The sequence below is a fragment of the Eleutherodactylus coqui genome, chromosome 1, assembly GCF_035609145.1.
Source record: "Eleutherodactylus coqui strain aEleCoq1 chromosome 1, aEleCoq1.hap1, whole genome shotgun sequence".
NCBI classification, from domain to species: domain Eukaryota; kingdom Metazoa; phylum Chordata; class Amphibia; order Anura; family Eleutherodactylidae; genus Eleutherodactylus; species Eleutherodactylus coqui.
This window is the reverse complement of record NC_089837.1, coordinates 425,942,984-425,957,467: the sequence shown is the minus strand read 5'-3', so window position 1 is coordinate 425,957,467 and position 14,484 is coordinate 425,942,984.

Below are 14,484 nucleotides of genomic sequence, written 5' to 3'. Positions count from 1 at the left end.
GCCATCTTCTGTGTGCAATAACTTTTGTATTTTTTCATCGACATAGTTTTTCAATGGCTCATTTTTTGCGGGTATGCATAAGACTTTTTGATCACTTTTTATTGCATTTTACTTGGAGACAGGGGGACCAAAAAAGTGCATTTTCTGACGTTCTTTTTTTTCTGATGACGTTCATCTTGCGTTGTAAATAATGCATTATTTTGATAGATCCGACTTTTATGGACGCAGCAATACCAAATATGCATTTTTGTTTTATGATTGAAATTCTTTTATTATAAATATGGCAAAAGGGTTTTTTCTTTAACTTTTATTACTTTTTTTTTTAACTAGTAAAACTTTATTGATCTTGTTTTTACTTTTTTGTTAGTCCCCACAGGGAACAAAAACGTATGATAATTTGATTGCTCTGGGAGTATGATGTAATGCTATAGCATTACAACATACTGTGATCTGACAGGCAGTCTATCAAGCCACTCTATGGGCATGGCTTGATAGCCGTTTTGCCATGACACCCCTGGGGCTTTTCAGAAGGCCCCTGGCTGCCATGATACCTGCAATGTCTCATCATGGGGGGCCGTACAGGACCCCCGAACAGTGTTCGGGGTATTTTAAATGCCACTGTCATAAATAACAGTGACATTTAAAGGGTTAACAGCTTTGTGCAGCTGCGTGGCTGATCAGAGCTGTTGCCGCCAGGTGTCAGCTGTAATAAACAGCCAGCACGCACGGTGTATGATAGGAGATCGCCCTGCAATCTCCCTTCATACATACCTTAACTCTGCAGGACGTAGATGTATGCCCTGAAGCGAGAAGGGGTTAAAAGGTTGCACACGAGATTCTCGGGCACAACTCTCATCGTACATCCCATCTGTGTGCTGCTCAGTGTGCTAAACATGGCCCATTGTCATGCTATTTTCATCCAAAAGTCGAACAAGAACAGGACACGCTGCGATTTTATTTACTATTTCTGTCCATAAATTGGATAAAAAAATTGTCCATGTGCATGTATGTGCCCTAACTCGAATTACAACATTCTAGCATATAGTAATTATCATAATGCATTAAAATGTCAAAACGTCAACTTAACGTTGGCTACATCTGTCAGAAAGGATATATTTTTATATCTTTTGTTCTCGGACGACTGTACCTATTTCCACTCTCTTTAGCAACATAAATGAATTCAGACTCCAGTGAAGGTCTGGGTGCTGAATTTCTGTTCTGCTCTGATCAAAACTCCTGTCATATCATTATAACCTCTCAAAACTTCATTGAAAGTTTAGTTACACTTTTATATTAATGCCAATAGATGTGAAATGAGCTTTTCAAGGTGTGAACAGAAAACAGAATACATCAGCTATTGCAGCCTATTGTGCCAATTGACAAATTCAAAGAAGGTATACCATGTATATGTAAATATCTACTGTATGACATTATCTATATGATTAACTGATATGTACAATATACGACTATAAGGCTGGGTTCACACAGGGCGGATTTGCCGCGGTTTTGCCGCGGCCGCTAATCTTGGGATTAGCCAGCCATGTGGATGAGATTTCTCAGAAATCTCGTCCACACAGGACGGCTAATCCGCTGCGGTAAATCCGGTTGAAACCGCGGCTGCAGCCGCCGCAGCCACAGTCTCAAAAGATGCAGCATGTCTATTTACTTTTTTTTTTGTTTATTTTCGTCGCGGCCACGCTCTCCACTATGGTGCGCCGGCCGCAACAGAAAAGCAAGCGGCCGCTTCAAAGCCGCTGCCGCTTAAACCGCGGCGGTTCTCCCGGCGGAAATCTCACGGTTTTTGCGGCGGCCAAACCGCGAGATTTCCGACGGGAATCCGCCCTGTGTGAACCCAGCCTAAAGGGTAACATTTGTAATTTTGCTCTGTAGAGATATTTGCTAAAGAAAACATAACAATTATTTTTAAAAATAAATGATAGGTTGTCACTTTCCTGTAAATGTTACTAGAGTTACAATAATATACTTTTCTTTTTTTTTGTAAATTCCTATTTTATTGAAAAAGCATTTAACATCTCACATACAATAATGTTCACAGAATTTCAAGTTTTGTAAATAAATTGCATGTACATTTCAAATTAATAGACTTTAGAAATGTAACTATTATATGATGTAAGTATGGGGCGGGAGGAGAGGGAAAGATGGGGGGGGGAATGCTATATAACCTAATTCCACAAAAAAGAGAGAGTGCCACAGAACAGGCACCATGTCTACGCCATCAACAACATTGGCTAGATATGAGAGAATAGGACAAATTTCAGTTTTAACGTACGTAGTACTTTTGCTAAACATACTAGATAACATTGGTGGGGCAAGTCCAGAGTCTCCAAAACTTCCCCATAGATCTAAATATGTCATGTGTTCTACTAGCCCAGCTTGTTAACTCCTCAAATCTACAAATTTTATTCATCTTAGCTATCCATTGGCTTATAGACTCATAGACTAGTAGAGTTGGAAGGGACCTCCAGGGTCATCAGGACCAACGCCCTGCTCATTGCAGGATTTACTAAATCATCCCAGACAGATATTTGTTCAACCTTTGGCCTCGGTCACACGGGCGTTTTTTCCCGCGATTTGCGGATCGCATGACGGATGCGCATCTGCAAATCGCGTGACCGGGGCTGAAAAATCGCATGAAAAATCTGCTCCTAGCCGCATTTCATTAGAAACGGGCCGGAGCAGTGCAGCTGGCTCCATTGAAAGCAATGGGCTGCGGGCGATCTCACGATGAATTTTCGGGAAGGGCTTAAAAATATAAGCCCTTCCCTGAAATTCATCCAGAAATGTGTAAAAAGTAAAAAAAAAATATACTCACCTTGTCCCGGCAGCTGGAGTTCAGCCGCGGCTGGCCGGCAGTTCTCCTGAATTCAGCTGAGAGCTGCCCCTGATTGGTCCCTGCTCTGAGCCAATTAGAGGCAGCACTCACTCACCCATTCATGAATTCATTAATGGGTGAGTGAGAGCTGCCTCTGATTGGTGAGGACTGTGACCAATCAGAGGCAGCTCATTCAGCAGACAGGGATTTTAAATCCCCAGATGTTGAATACTACTCATAGCAGTTCAGGAGAACTGCCGGCCGGCCACGGCTGAACTCCGGCTGCCGGGACAAGGTGAGTATATATTTTTTTTTACTTTTTACACATTTCTGGATGAATTTCAGGGAAGGGCTAATATTTTTAAGCCCTTCCCGAAAATTCATCGTGAGATCGCCCGCAGCCCATTGAATTCAATGGGCAAACATCATTCTTCTCTGCCACAGCTGTTACAGCTCTGGCAGAGGAGAATGATTTGTCTAGTATATGTTCTCAATGGGGTCGGCGCTGCTGCCGCCAGCCCCATTGACGCATATAGAGAAGAGAACAGGAATCGCAGATCGCAGATAGGTGCGATCTGCCGTTTCTGTTCTATAATTTATCGGACGAGCGCATAAAAAGCGCTCATGTGTCCGATACCATTACAAAGCAATGGTTTTATAAAATCGCACATCGCATGCGCATCAGCAGATAGCACGGAAAATCGCCTGTGTGACCGAGGCCTTTGTTTGCACACTTCCATTAAATGAGAACTCACCACCTCCTGTGGTAACTTGTTCCACCCTCACTCTCAGAAAGTTTTTTTTTAATATCTAATTTGTGTCTCCTCCCTTTCAGTTTCATCCCATTGCTTCTAGTCTTTCCTTTTGCAAATAAGATCAGGGGTGATCCCTCTGCACTGTGACAGCTCTTCAAATATTTGTAGACAGCTATTAAGTCTCCTCTCAGCCTTCTTTTTTGCAAGCTAAGCATTCCCAGATCCTTTAACTGTTCGTCAAAGGACATGATTTGCAGACCGCCCACCATCTTGGTAACTCTTCTCTGAACTTGCTCCAGTTTGTCTATGTCTTTTTAAAGTAGGGTGCCCAAAACTGGACACAGTATTCCAGATGACGTCTGACAAAGGAAGAGTAGAGGGGAATAATTACCTCATGTGATCCACATAGTAACATAGTATGTTAGGCTGAATGAAGACAATGTCCATCTATTTGATCCAGGGGAAGGCAAAAAATCCCAAGAAGCAGAAGCCAATTAGCCCTTTCGGGGGGAAAAATTCCTTCCTGACTCCATAATGGCAGTCAGAATAATCCCTGGATCAACCTTTGATAGTTCCTACCTGAATGTAAGACCCGGAACAACAACCTCCCAGTTGTCACCTAATGTCTATATCCTGTAATATCATAGTGCTCTAGAAAGACGTCTGGTCCCCTCTTAAACTCTGCAATGGATTTTGCCATCACCACATCCTCAGGTAGAGAGTTCCACAGTTTCACTGGTCTTAAAGTAAAGAACCCCCTTCTGTGTCGGTAATGAAACCTGCTTTCTTCTAGTCATAGCGAATGCCCTGTTGTTAACACCACAGTCCTGGGTTTAAACAGATCATGCCAAAGATCCTTGTATTGTCCCCTAATGTATTTATACATAATTATTTGATCGCCCCTCAGCCGTCTTTTTCCAGGGTGAATAATCCTAATTTTGATAGCCTCTCTGGGTATTCCAGTCCTCTCATTCCATTTATTAATTTAGTTGCCCTTCTTTGAACCCCCTCAAGCACTGCTACATCCTTCCTGAGCACCGGTGTCCAGAACTGTACACAGTATTCCATGTGAGGCCTGATGAGTGCCTTATATAGGGGGAGAATATTGTTCTTGTCTTTTGCCCCTTTTCCCTTTTTTAATGCACCCCAAGACTTTATTAGCTTTTGCAGCAGCTGACTGGAATTGGTTGCTCCAGTTAAATCTACAATCCACTAGCACCCCCGAGTCTTTTTCCATATCACTTTTCCCTAACTGTACCCCATTTAGTGTATATTGGTGACATCCGTTTCTCCTGCCCATGTGCATAACCTTACATTTATCAACATTGAACTTCATTTGCAATTTTTCTGCCCAAGCCCCCAGCTTAGACTCTATGCTTCTCTTAATACATCACAGAATTGTGTTTGCCTTTTTGGCTGCTGCATCACAATGTTGACTCATGTTCCGTCTATGATCTATTAGTATACCCTAGTCTTTTTTCACATGTGCTGCTGCTTAGCCCAATTTCTCGCATTCTGTATGTGCTTTTTTCATTTTCCTTGCCCAGATGTAGAACTTTGCATTTCTCCTTGTTAAATACCATTCTGTTGGTCGCCGCCCACTGTGCAAATTTTTCTAGATCTTTTTGAATACTCTCTCTTCCCTAGTGTTAGCTATCTCTCCTAGCTTTGTGTCGTCTGCAAATTTGATCAGTTTCCCATCAATTCCCTTCTTCAGATCATTTAAAAATGTTGATCACCACTGGGCCCAGAACAGAGCCTTGTGGTACCCCACTTGATACATTCTTCCACTTGGATGTGCAGCCATTTATGACCATTCCTTAAGTACGATCACTCAGAAAGTTGTGAATCCACCCAACAGTTGCCTAGCAATGCCATATTTGGTAATTTTTTTCAAAACGTATAGTATGAGACTGACAGTAGTAGTATAGTTTAGGCTGACAGTAGAAGCTGTAGGTTGGAGCCAGCTAGGCCTCAAACCGCAGCTTCTTTATCCAGAGTTCCTGATGGTGCAGAGCAGCTCCTCTAGTTCCTCTTGTCTGTTGTAGGAACTTGCCAGGGACTGGTGAGCTCTAATTATGTAGTGAGCTGTGTCAAATGCACAAGTTTGTGCAATTTACTATAGAGCTCTCTTTCTATGCGACTACACAGTATGGTGGTTAGGCCACACACCCCAATAATATACTTTTCTTAACAGTCCTATAATATGAAAGTATTTGAATTTTTGAGAAGTATAATCAAACAAAATATTTTTAACTTTAGGTAATTGCTAACATTTCTTGCAAAACTGTATACAAAATTCCTATCCTCGCCCAAATAAATCAAGTTTTAGCATAGTTTCCAGTATACTTTATCATATATTGTTTTCTATGTTATCATAAAATACTTTTTTTTTTATACCAATTTTGGTTTTTTTAACCAATGTCATTAGCAAATTCAGAAAGAAGGAACAGTATAAGCCCTTCTTTTATATTTGCCATATCTTTGGAATCTATTGTTGGATTTGACTACAAAAAAGGGAATATTTTGTTCCGACAGCAATTCTCAGTTCTTTTTCTTTTATCTTTTCTTTTTTAATAAAACAATAGCTCTGGGAAAATTCTGCTGATCTTTTTTTATGGAAAACAGCAAATGTGTAAAAATAAGTAAATAAAAAAACTGGGGAAAACAAATAGAAGACAATCTGTGGTCTAAAAAACAAACACAAAAAAATACAGTATGCCCTTAAATTACATACTCTAAAACTACGCTCTGAAAGTGGAATTTCATAAAAACCCATTAAAAAATGCTATAGTGGAAAAGAATGCAAAACAATATATTTGCGTAAGTGCAACAATAGAGTAATGTCTTTCCTGTGTCAATCCAGCAAAAAGAAAGAATAAGCAGAAGACATTCAGCAGTGTTCAAGTGTTCCAAAGTCTAAAATCTACAGAATGTTTGGCATGTAAAAGATATTTCAGTAGCGAGACGTACAGTATGCAAAAAAGTGTTCCTTTGGCATTGATATTTAGTATTTCTTTTATATATTTGGCCAGTATATAACATGACACTGCAACATAAAGTGTATTCATTCAGCTGCATAAAAATACAAACTGTCCCACCAAACAAACGACAGATGCGATGTGAACCTTGGTTAAGTTAATATCTGATAATAGCATTATACAGAATTTCTGAATAATTATAATAGTCTCCTTTTTATTGACCAGCCTCTAGTTGCTGTGCTTTTCTATTTTTTACTGTAATGAAAAACAGAAATGTTTTTATTTAGTCAATAGCAATCAATTAATAAATGCAGGTCTTTGCAGACACTGGATTGTCAGCACTGCATATAAATGGCTTAGAGAGTAGCTTTAGGTTTCTAATTACTTATAGCATTAGGGACAGTTAGAAGATAGAGCATAGATGTTGCAATTACACAAAGTAGTGCCTATTACCAGAGATATAATACAAATTATAATATTAACCTCACACCCAAGAAAATTAAAGAAAGCAATGAGATACATAGGATAAGTGTAGGAGCGTAAATCAATACCTAGTTCTGTTTAATACGATCGAACAAGCATGTAAAGTGAAAGTCTAAAATACAGTTAAATTCCAAAAGCTTGTGACACATGCATAAAATGTCTTTTTCACCTGCCCCGCTGGTGGTGATATTGCAATAGAGATTCTAAATACAATGCAGCAGAAGGAGTTACAAAACTGTGCAATGTTTATTTTTCAAACACAGGGATGAAAGTGAATAATGTTATAATAATAAGTAAGCAATTTAACCTTTACAGTAGATTTACCTAATGCTAACTAAATCCTTGGATCAATAACACTCTATGCACAATAAGAAACAATAATACTTTGAAATAACAACACTGACAAAACAGTGGTTAAACAGACATACACAATTACACAGTCCATGCTTTAAGGGGTTAACATTCAATTACTAGCTACACAGTTCACTTGAGACACAGCATTTGAACCCCAGTAACTATCTCTCTATTGAGTAGGCTTGCGTTCTGTGGCCTTATCTCAGTTCGTAACTGATAGTGCTAGAATAGTTCAAGTCCTATGTAAAAGGTCTGCTGTTTAACTGTTTAAGACCTGAATGGTAGGCACACCTATTGTCATGTTGTGGTCTGCCTCATTTAGAATTCCATTTCATGGGAATCAACACTACCACTGACTTAGACTAGACCAATATCAGGAATGTGACTTTTGTGTGTCATTCCCATTGCTCCTTGTCACAGTCTAGATGCCCCACTTGTTTAAAGCTGTTGTGCAGACTGTCTATCTCGCGGGTTCAGGCAGCAGGCAGTTTCAGTTTATTCAGTGCAGCAGCCATGGGCCTCTCTCCAGCTGCTTCCCTTCAGACTGTTGCACATCTCCTGACATTTTTTCAGAAGTAGCTGTGCACACTTGTAAGTCCCTGCACTCTCTGTAGACTATTGCACTCCCAACCTGCAGTGCTCTGGCAGCCAGCAGCCTCCAGTCCTTCAGTTCAGCAACACAGCTTACAACAACCACACAGATCTAAATACCCCTTCATAGCAAAGTAACTCTTTGGGAAACCCCTCAGGCCTCTTTTCCATGAGCGTATATTAGCCGTCCGTTTTCATGGCTGGCCAATATACGCTGTGATTTGATGCATTGGATTCCAGTGCATCAGATCACATGGCCGTATTTCTGAGACATAAAAGCGCCCGACCAGGCCAATATAGCACCATAGACCTGGTACTATCTTTTGGTCTAGAATACATCGGCCGCTGCATGGGCTCCTATGGGAGCCCATGACAGCGGCCAGAGATAAGAGGGAAACTCCCTCCCTCTGCTCTCCTCCCTGCTTGCAGGCTCACCTCTGCTCTCCTGCCCGGTGTCTCTTTGCAATGGGAGGGGATGGGCAATGGGCGGAGCTAGGCTTCACCCCCCTCCCCACCCCTTGTTTGCATCCAGCAATGGAAGGAGGTAGGACTGGGCAGTGCTTAGCTCTGCCCCTGTTCCACCTCCTCTTCCATTTGCAAAGAACGAGTGGGTAGGAGAGCAGAGGTGAGTCGGCGATGGGGAGGGAGGGGAAAAGGGTGATGACATGGTGATCTTGGCGTATATGCGATGGTGCCCATGCTGTGTAAACGAGCGCACAAACGGTAGATTTGTGCACCCATTCACGAGCTTTTACACCCCAGATGGTAGCATATATCGGCCGGCTGTCAAAACGCTAGCCGATATACGCTCATAGGAAAGAAGCTTTATGTAGTATAAACTCAATTTGCATCTCAATGCAGTGCATATTTTGTCATTTTGTCTCTCATGATGAACTAATCTTTGCAATTTCCCAAGACGTTCATTGCAAACCTCTAAATAAATGTGTGTGTTATTTCAATATATCAGCCGATATTAACGGAATACATTTTTCTACAACACATAATACAATCCAAAATATTGAAAGTGTAGGAACCTATTCTCAGGAGACAAGGGTGCTCATAGGCAATACTCTTTAGTTTGTCTTAATTTCCTTTCTCCATTTTAAGTGGTGTACAGGTCTCTAGTTCATACATTGTAATAAGCATTGTTATCTGTAGGTGGATGGTGATATGGCACAGAAGTAAGGTAGATGGAGGCAAGAATGATTTGCAAACTAAACTTTACTACACATACTTACAGGTGATTACTCCGTAGGAAGGTATGATTACTTAAATGTTACTTTATTTGCAACTAACATAGTCTCAAGTAGGCCTTATGGCCACAAGGAATAGCGATCAATATGCAAAAAGCATTCTTTTTTTGCCGCTGATCTGTCCAAGCGTTATAGATTTTTCTAGTGACTCTGCTGACATTACATGGCCAAAATACGTGAGCCTGAGTCCGGTCATCTTGCCTTCCAATGATATATTGGGTCTTGTACTATTCAGGACTTCTCTGTTTGTTACTCTCGACCAAGGTATACACAGCAGCTTTCGCCAGCATCACAGCTCAAACACATCTTCGTATCAGCTTTTTTCACAGTCCAGCTTTCACATCCATACATGGCTATGGACGAAACGATGGTTTGCACTATTCTGTGGTTAGTTGCTGTACAGATATGCCTACTTTTCCAGATTTTGTGCATGTTTAGCATCGTGCTTCATCCCAATGCTATCCTATATTTTATCTCTGGCATAGATTCTCCAGCCTGGTCAATTTTTAAACCAAGGAAGATGAAGTCTCGCACGCATTCTATGACCTCATTGTTGATTTTGGCCATTTTTTGCATTTGTCATAATTTTAGTCTTCTTTAAATTCAGGTAGAGGCCCATTGTATACCTGTCTTATTTTAATTAATAGGAAAGGTACACAACACTTGCCAGCTTTTGAATGATTATTTAGTACCCTGTTCTGACCAGTGTTCAGCAGCATCTCTCCATGACTGATGTCAGATCAGGAGAAAGAGAGAGGCACTGGACAAACATTTAAATATCATTGTTTTGGTATGCCTATCATAATCATAAGCCAATGATTTAAGATAATGACAGGTATAGAGCAAGAACTGGTATCTAGTTTAATTTCAATCTTGTTACTTCTCTACATTCTGTATACACCAAGATGATTATGTAACAATCAGAAGGCAATCCACTACAGAGTATGGGATCTGTGCCACAGTTCCACAATAATATGAATAAACAAATAGGAAACAAATATGCAGACAAATTCATCTTAAGGCCTCGTTCAGACGAGTGTTTCTTTGCACACAATAGCTGCACAAAACAAATGCGTCTATTAGACCAATAGTTTCCTATTGAAGCGTTCACATGAACGCTTTTTAGACACGCAAAACACTTGTACCTGCAAGAGATATAGCTACAATGCACAGTTGCACTGACCACAAATCACGGGGCTTTCCAGTCCCTGCTATAAAGGCAAATGCCTGGCTGTCATCCGACTGTCAAGCATCTGCTCCCCCCACATGTGTGAGACCTGTGCCAGACTTCTAATGCAGCACCATCTTTTGCCCCTTAACTCCTTAATGACGAAACCTGTTTGTGCCTTAGTGACATAGCCAAATTTGGAAATCTGACGTGTCACTTTGACATAGAATAACTACGTAATGGTTTTGCATATCCAAGTGATTCGGACATTGCTTTTTCGACACATATTGCACTTCATTTAGGTTGTAAAAATAGACTGATAGAATTTATGCATATATATTAAAAATGCTAAAATTGAGAAAATTTTGAAAAAAATTATCATTTTTTCACAGTTTCAATTGCAATATCTCAAACATGTGCAAACATACTGTACACATTTTTGGTAAGATATATATTTCCATCTGTTTACTTTATTCTGGATGCGCTTTTAAAACCCTTTCTTTTTTTTATCCATATTGGAGACGTACAAATTTAACATTGAATGATAGATACCCCCACAAGTGACTCCATTTTAAAAACGTTATGTATTCACTGAGGGGTGTCATGAGTTAGAGGAGAAAAAAAATCATATTTTTGCAAATCTGTCATTTTAAAGGCAGTTATTTTTCAATAGTGCACATGAAAATTAAGATTTACACCCCAAAATAGGTACCCCAGTGTGTCCTGTGTTCAGAAACATACCCATTGTGGCCCTAAACTTATGTGCGTATGCACAACGGGGCCCAAAATGAAAGGAGAAGCCAGTGGTTATCAGAACAGAAGTTTAGCTTGAAGGCATTTTAGGCCCTATAGCACACTGGACATTGAGTGGCCAAAACGATATAGAACCCTCACAAATGACCCCATTTTGTCAACTAGACCCTTTACCGAATTAATTTAGGGTTCTACTGTGTATTTTGACCCACAGTTTTTGAATGAATTTAAGCAAAACATAAGGAAAAAATTATGATTTTCATTTTTTTGCAAATTCTGTCATTTTAAAAACATTTTTTTTGAGCAGCACACACATGAATGAAGACTTGCACCCCAAAATGGATACCCCCATTTGTTCTGTGTTCAGAAACATACCCAATATGGCCCTAATATTATGTAACTATGCACAACAGGGCCCTAACCAAAAGGAGCAGCCAGTGGTTTTCAGAACCAAAATTTTGCCCTTGAGTGGCCGAAATAATGGAGACCCCCCACAAATGACCTCATTTTGAAAACTTGCCCCCTAAACAAAAAGATTTAGGGGTGTTTTGCTCATTTTACCCCACAGTTTTTGAGTGAATGTAAGCAAAACAGTAGGCAAAAATTAAGATTTTTATTTTTTTGGCAATTGTGTCACTTTAATACCAGTGATCCTGTGGCCAGGAACCACATGCAGGGGTTCCCGGTCACATCTCCCTACACTTGGCTATCTTTGACAGTCTGGCGCAGGCTCCGGTCTTCTGCGCATGCGTGCCACATTAGCGCATGCGCAGAAGCCAGTAGCAGGTCCCAATCACTGTGGGACGTCACGGAGGACCAGGGTGAGTATTTTCAGCTGCCCCCCCATGGATCTGATCTATGAAGGCAGCTGAGACTTTAACTATTTTAAACTTTTTTTGACTTTTCGGTGATCACGGGCCCGGGGACCGCATATCGCGATCCCCGGTGACATCTCCCGCTTCCCACCTCCCTGATCATTGCGATCAGTGCTATCTATTGGATAGCATCGCACGCATTGCCGGGACGGGGAGGCCTCTCATGACAGCACCATGTTGCCGGCTACCTCCGGTAACAAACAGCATGTGGTTGTCACGTCCATAGCCCATGTGGCTTTGATCCTAAGAGGATGCATGTTCTTATGTCCTCTAGAATTAAAGCCCATTAGGCAGGACGTAAAAAGGCAATGGGGCTGTCACTGAGAGGTTAATGGCTGCTGTCAAAAGATGTTTGGGTGGTCATTAAGGGGTTAAGCAGTTATACTAAGCCTACAGACAAAAGTTAAATCTATTTGAGAACTAAGAGGATTATATTTAGTTGTAACTTTTTCTTATCACTATTTCAGTAGTCTGTTTGCAAGATAGACTACACCTTGATCATGTCTTAAATCATTGTTCCTTAACATTATTATTTCCCACTTTCTAACAGCCTTTATTCACATCAAATAGGTAGACGTATACTATAATTCTATAGTCATGCCACAATTAGTTTCCTTCTTCTGTACTAAATATCTGTGAAGGTTTAAATTAGTTTGACACCCCATTTATTAAATTACAGCTTTTGCTGATGTTTCTGGGGATCCCCAGACCAGGTTCCAACTTGAAACCTGCATTGAATCATTTGGCATTTTATATTTATGCCAACATCAATCTAGTCCACTACACAATATTTTAACCTTTCCCTCCCTTTACCACCTTGCGACCAACAGCAACATTTGTGTGGAGTTTTTATTTTCTCTTTGTGTTTTTTTTTCTTCTATCTCTCCACTTTTTTGAAGAGGACTCTCACTCCCTCTCTCTGCCCATGATTTTTTTTTTTTTTACTCCAATTGACTAATGGAAATGGGATTGAGTCATTCTGATTCATGACTATTTTTGGAAAAGTGGGTTAGGAATAGAGATGAGCGAACGTGCTCGGCCACGCCCCTTTTTCACCCGAATACCGTGATTTTCGAGTACTTCCGTACTCGGGCGAAAAAATTCGGAGGGCGCCGTGGGTGAGTGGGGGGTTGCAGCGGGGAGTGGGGGGAGAGGGAGAGAGAGAGGGCTCCCCCCTGTTCCCCGATGCTACCCCCCACTCACCCACGGCGCCCCCCGGCGACCCCGAGTACTTTTCACTCAAGTACTCGAAAATGGCGGTACTCGATCGAGTAATTACTCGAAACGAGTACGTTCGCTCATCTCTAGTTAGGAACTTGAATATTTTAATAATAACTCATCACTAATTATTTCATTCAATCGTTTTGTTGTTATTTGTTTTCAATAAGAAATGTTTTTTTTTTCTGCTCTCTAATTTGGGAAAAAATGCTCAAAAAATGAAGCTTGGTTTTGTAACTTAATATATATACATGTTGATCTAGCTAGACTTATCATTAGTGCTCCTTTAACATAAACAGGTTTTATTTAAGGACATGTTTGTGTGATTTTTATTATTAGATCATAAGCAAGCATAACATTTTATAGCTCTTTGAAGATTCGTGTTCATTTTTCATCAAGGTAAGCAAAGAAAATTTAATTGAAATTTTGGCATGCATAACTGTACACTATAATCAAATTACTGCAAGCCACTTTGTTATAACAATATCCCTGTGAGGATAAAGGTTCCTATAATTATCACACAGACAAATAAAAAATCAGATATGCCTGCTAAAACTTTCCATATTGACATTCATGGGTATTAATTGAATGCTCTGCTGAAATTAAGTTAATAAAATACTTGTTTTACTAATTTACATTTAAACTATTTCAGGAGATGATTATGTTGACAGAAATTGAACATCTCCTGGAATGTTAACATTTTGACTAAAGATGAACAAAACTATATGTCAAGTTTTCAGGTTCTATAATTTTCAAGGATTCATGTAGTTGCATAATTTCACCTACTGCAATTAAAATTGATAAAATAAAAGTGATAAACTGGAATAAGTCAGCAACAATTGTTACAACCTAATATTATGAGTACATGCCATAAAATTATAGTACAGTACTTCCCCAGAAATGTTTTGAACATTTTGTTAGGGTTTCAAGGTAGTTGTTAAAGTATTGCTAAAGTTTAAAATAAACAACTATCAGCAGTTATCAATTCTGCAAATATAATTGTAACTTGCACAGACACTGTATGTCAACACATGGAGTACTTACATTCCATGTTATTCATCTGTAACCACTAGATGGTACCTTGTGCCTCTACTAGAGATGAGCGAACACCAAAATGTTCGGGTGTTCGTTATTCGGAACGAACTTCCCGTGATGCTCGAGGGTTCGTTTCGAACAACGAACCCCATTGAAGTCAATGGGCGACCAGAACATTTTTGTAT